The sequence below is a fragment of the Crinia signifera genome, chromosome 5 (genome assembly GCF_055691185.1).
Source record: "Crinia signifera chromosome 5, ASM5569118v1, whole genome shotgun sequence".
NCBI classification, from domain to species: Eukaryota; Metazoa; Chordata; class Amphibia; order Anura; family Myobatrachidae; genus Crinia; species Crinia signifera.
This window is the reverse complement of record NC_139221.1, coordinates 292378520-292384519: the sequence shown is the minus strand read 5'-3', so window position 1 is coordinate 292384519 and position 6000 is coordinate 292378520.

Here is a 6000-nt window from a genome sequence, read left to right as displayed (position 1 = left end):
CCTTTTCATTTGGAATTGCACCAGTTGTATGTGATCATTGTCACAATACCTAATGAAGAAAAAAAGCTGTTTGCTGGGGGAAAAAAGAAAACCTCTAAAATGTCATTAGAATCCAACCGTTCATGAGGGCTACTATTGGATGTAAGCAATTAAGCAGAAAAGTCACAGCTAAGAATATCTAGCCCTCAAGACCAGGGGAGATTGGCCACATCAGGGAGGAGGCGTGTCTGCACCAGAGAAGGGACATATCCTTTATCCCTCAGTCTAATACCCTTTATATGATACATTTACCATTGAAAGGTGCAGCATCATCACCCATTTGCCATGCTGGTACAAGGTTACAGGAGGTAGTCCAGCAGAAAAGGGACAGACTATTGCTTTTCAGCACTAGACACGACCTTATGTGACAAAGCCCCCCTGTCCCGCGTTGCCCATCTCTGATGTCCGTAGGTAAGTCGCCTATGTACACAGTCTGTTTTCACTTTGCTTCTCTGAAACAAACCGTTAAATAAATGACATTTATATTTGGAGAATCTGAATTCGGGAACCCAATTCTCCAGTCGCTGGCTGATTGACTGTAACTGGAGCCTTACCTGTGGTGATATTGAGTTATGCACTGCAATCTGCAAACCCAAATCAAAACAATTATAAATGATTTGTATTCTTTTTCCTCCACACGTTTCCCTTGTGATTAGTCTAATAAACAGGTTTTAGTTTATTTCATTAAATATACATGAAGTCCTGTGGGCATGTGTGTTTTTCTCCATTTAATGAAAACCTATTTATTTTTGTGTTCACTATTCCAATCTGTACATCTAATTGCGCCTTTTAACCAAGGATTAAAGCAATCAGGAATGCCTGATGAGTCAACACAGAGGAAGAGTGAGGATTTGGTTATATCTGCTCTAACTGATATACTTTTCCTAAGAGGACTCGTTCCTATACTCGCCCTGTGGGGCTTTTAATGTGCAGTTAGGATCACGGATCCTTATGACCACAGTACGTCCGCTGGAAGCTTTCTTCCTAAACTGAGGCAAATTCACTGATCCGTACCCAGGGCTGCAGAAAATGGGGTGTCATGGGCATGTACTCCCTATTCTGAGTCATGTGCATGCACTCCAGAACCCAAGCACTGATTGATCGCTCACTCCGAACATGGGGTATGTGTAAGTGCTAGTAATTATGACAGAGATTACCCTTATTACGAAGAGTGTGGCATACACATAGGGATGTGCGTAGAGTTGCATTACCATATTATTCACATGGGTGTGGTACAGGGTTCCAACAGTCGGGATCCCGACAGTCTTTAACATGATGTCTGGATCCCGACTGGCCGGACTCACCCAGCTGGCGAGCGCAACAAAGCCCCTTGCAGGCACGGTGGCTCACTACGCTCACCACCTATTCTATTCTCCCTCTATGGGGGTCGTGGAGCCCCACGAGGAAGAATAGCTGGTGGCCGTTGGGAACCTGTGCGTCGGTATTTTAACAGTCAGACTGTCGTGACCCTGTCCGACAACCATTCACATTTTGTTAAAATTGGCCATGAAGATTGGGTTTGCATTACGTACGACATGAATCACGGGGGTTATTTAGACTTGATAGCAAAGCTGCTTTTTTTTCCAAATGGACAAAACCATGCTGCACTGCATTTGGGGCAGATGCAACATGTGCAGGAGAGTTAGATTTAGATGAGTTATTTTGTTTCTGTGCAGGGTAAATACTGGCGGCTTTATTTTTACACTGCAATTTAGATTTCAGATTCAACACACCTCACCCAACTGTAACTCTCTCTGCACATGTTACGTCTGCCCCACCTGCAGTGCACATGGTTTTATCCAATTGAGTAAAAAAAGCAGCCTTGCTCACCGGCCTGGATAACCCCCTCATGACCGCTATCTTATGGGCGACATCAATTAAAATTTTTATCCTGATTCAGAGTCCGCGACCATCTAATGATTTCTCTCCACCTCAACCACATGCGACGGGATGTGTTTGCGTCCATCCCCTCGCATGGTACTGAGGAGATTGGGCATCAGGGGGGGTGGGCTTTAAGACGAGAGGCGTTTATGGGCGCGCTAAGCAGCTTATGTACGCTGCTTAGCGAGCAATGCTGAATTAGGCCCAAAGATCCATGTGTATTTTTGGAATATGGTCACTAGGTCGACCCTATTTACGTCGACATGCATTGGGTCGACCACTGAAGGTGGTGCGATGCAGTGTGCTGGGCGTTCTCCGACATGGGAACTCCCAGCATTTCATGGAGATTATCTCACCCTCTACATTAGGGATGGCCATCGGCCATCGATGATTCAAAATCGATGGTTCATGGCCGATGTCGAATACTTTTGCCATCGATGGGGCAGAACCAGATGGTTTCCCTGGAACGATGGAACAGCAAAACAATGTTTTGCTGGGTTTTTTTTTCTTCAAAGTGTCGGGACACGGAGCATAGCTCCGCCCCCGACACCCTCGAAGCCCCACCCCTGTGTTTTGATTGGCCCACAGGCCAATCAATCAAACACAATGGCTGACCATCGATATGTAAAAATATCGATGGTCAGCCATTGCATAGTTTAGCACTATCGATGGCCAGTTGCAGAATTGCCATGGATGGCAACCATCGATGGCAATTGCAACGATGGCCATCCATACTCTACATTGCAAGCAGTGTCCTGTGCAGTGTCCTCGTGTAATGTAATTGCCACTAAAACACACATATATACAGTGACATTAAGTTATTATAACTATGTCAATATGATAATGAAGATACAAAACAACAAACAGAGTGCACCCGCCCCCACCCCTCCCCCCAAATGACTATAATTATTAACTCTTTTATTTTAGTAGCTCCCTCCCTATCCTGTAACCCAGCTGTATGTTCGGGGAGGGTGGGATGAGTGCCCCATCTGTTCTGGTGCAGAGTAATAGATGCATCAATAAGGAAACAAGCAGCCATTTTCTTTCCTCTATTAAAATACAAAACCAGTTATTCCAAATGAAGACTCAGAATGTAATTGAATAAATAAGATGTGTGGAATTTCTAGACATTAATACCATTCTCATCACCATGAGGGAGCCGAAACACATCAGTAATAATGATTGTTTATGCAACAAAAAATAAATACAGATTTAATGGAGGTTTGAACAAAAAGCAAAAAAATAAATACAAATAAGGTAATTTGGTTTAATGTGTAATCCAGAACTAACAGAAAGTTGTGCCGCATCCAAGAAGTTAGCACCTGCTGAGCGATCAGCGTTTTGCAGTGTATTCTCTTCTAATACAGGTTTTATAAGTATTATCCGACACAGCTGAGCGTCAGAGATAATGACAGGAACAGTTGTACATTGTCTTTGTTTCTGCTGTTGTCACATTATACTCGCACCGCTTATTTGCATAATAAACCCTCTTTACTTAATAGCGTGAAGTTTCTCCCAGGATATTCCCTAGTGCAGGCCGCTGTGGAAATCATACTCTCAATATTCACTGGCGGTTGTTCTGTTGGTACCAGAACCTAGAACCCACATTGTGGGGCTTATTCACAGCCGGATGCATCTACACTGCAGACACTTTTCCGGAGGGCCATAGCTGCCTGCTTACTAGCAATCTACCTCATGTCACCTAGCCCACATTACACTGTTACACCATAGTTACCTCCCCTCCTGCATTCTACAGGAGACTATCTGAAATAGCAGCAATCTCCCTCATTAGTCTAGCAATCTCCCTCATTTCACCTAGCCCACATTACACTGTTATATTTTTTGGGGAAAAAAGAATGAGAGACCGATACATTTACATTGAATCACCAGCACCATTTCCCAGCACTTTAGCAAGTATAGTAGCTCTTACTAACTGCTTTGGGGCTCATCTACATTTGTATATAAGTCATTTTAAAAGATTCCTCTCAGATGTAGCAGTACATACCCACGCTTCTAGGTGCCACATTCACTATCTCTTTTCACAATATCTCCATATATGGAACTAGACACGCCCTTTGTGTGGAGCATGACACGCCCCCTCAATGGGCAAAACTCTATTACCAACTATAATTTTCCGGAAACTCGTTTTCAAAAGTAGGCAAGTATGCCTCCCCCCCCCCCCCCCCACACACACACACTCTCCCTTGTCACCCCTACTAGAGGTAACAGATTCACTCGTCAGCAAGGCCATCGCACCAGAAAAGCCTCTTTCCGTAGTCCGACCAAGGAGTAATCAATCTGTACGCACTCTCTAATGATCTCCATCCAGGGGCAATGCAGGTGTATACGGACCATTTGCAGGTTGTGCCCTGCTATGACCTGAAACATGGCCACCCAGCAACTGGATTCGTGGCAAGGCTGCGCAGCCAGGGGGCTAACCACTCGCACAATAGTGATGCAACCGCATTTCTAGTTTTGCAAAAAGTATCAATACTACGACTGAAGCTGAGTTAGGCCCAATATGCAGAAACAAGCAGTGTAAACACAGGCTAATCTGGGATGTGTTCATTCTTGAATGTCTAAAAACATCATAAACTGTATTTGATCTGGATACTTTGGTAGGAAATGAGCTGGGCAATACTAGACAGCCACATTTTCTGGCTGCATAAACATCCTAGCATCTGATGTGTGACCTTGTGCATGTATACATTTTCATATTTCAACACTTACTTATATAAACCTGAAATAACGACTCGGAGACTTGGATCTGGCAGAAATTGTTAGCTGAATTTATTTAAAACATTTTAAGCTAATTGTTTGTATTAGAATTTCTTAATTAAATGGTGGCCCAGAAAGAACGGCTAGTGATCTAAGCTCCACCCCACGACTGACGTATGTAATAACGTATTACCTACACAAGCGGTATGGCTCCACCTACTCCATTGACTGCCAACCCGAGCGGGTGGTCTCGCTGTCCCCCGAGCGGGTGATCTAGCGCAGGCCTATAGTCAATGAAGGTGAGCGCACCGAAAACAACCGATGTGATGTATAAACATCGCTTACTGAAGACCTAAATCAATTAATCTGCCGTTCTTTCCCGCCTTTCAGCCAACGCGTTTACAGCCCCCCTACTTTTAGCCCCCCCCTTACCACATTGAGATAGGGCGGGTAGGGTGGGAAATTCCACAGGGATAAGAGGAAGACTCCTCCTTCCCTGTTCCTATTATCCCAGCTAACTCTGCCCTCCCCTGTTTTCCTATTGGCTCCGAGTCACATGCTCTATTGTGTACACACAGCCTTGGATGTTTAATTCACTCCTTTCCTATGCAGTCATTGCGTTATTCTAAACATCCTAGCATCTGATGTGTGACCTTGTGCATGTATACATTTTCATATTTCAACACTTACTTATATAAACCTGAAATAACGACTCGGAGACTTGGATCTGGCAGAAATTGTTAGCTGAATTTATTTAAAACATTTTAAGCTAATTGTTTGTATTAGAATTTCTTAATTAAATGGTGGCCCAGAAAGAACGGCTAGTGATCTAAGCTCCACCCCACGACTGACGTATGTAATAACGTATTACCTACACAAGCGGTATGGCTCCACCTACTCCATTGACTGCCAACCCGAGCGGGTGGTCTCGCTGTCCCCCGAGCGGGTGATCTAGCGCAGGCCTATAGTCAATGAAGGTGAGCGCACCGAAAACAACCGATGTGATGTATAAACATCGCTTACTGAAGACCTAAATCAATTAATCTGCCGTTCTTTCCCGCCAAAGCGGGGGTCCTGGTCCCAGGCCACCCCCGCCCCGCCACCAGACTAGAGCACCAAAAGGCCGCTCCTAGAAATAGATCCTCCACAAATCTGAGCCTCCCCTTGTTTACATAGGGGATTCTAACAGGGAGAAACCCATGGTGGCAATGAAACTTCATTTGCCCATGTGTGTCGCCTGCACCTTGGGCAGCCATGCCCACCGTGCTGCCTTGACCTACCCCTAACCTTTCTAGGCCAAACTGAGGCATGATGCAAGTCTAAATTATGATGCGGGCAAGTCATGATGCGCTAATGGCCATC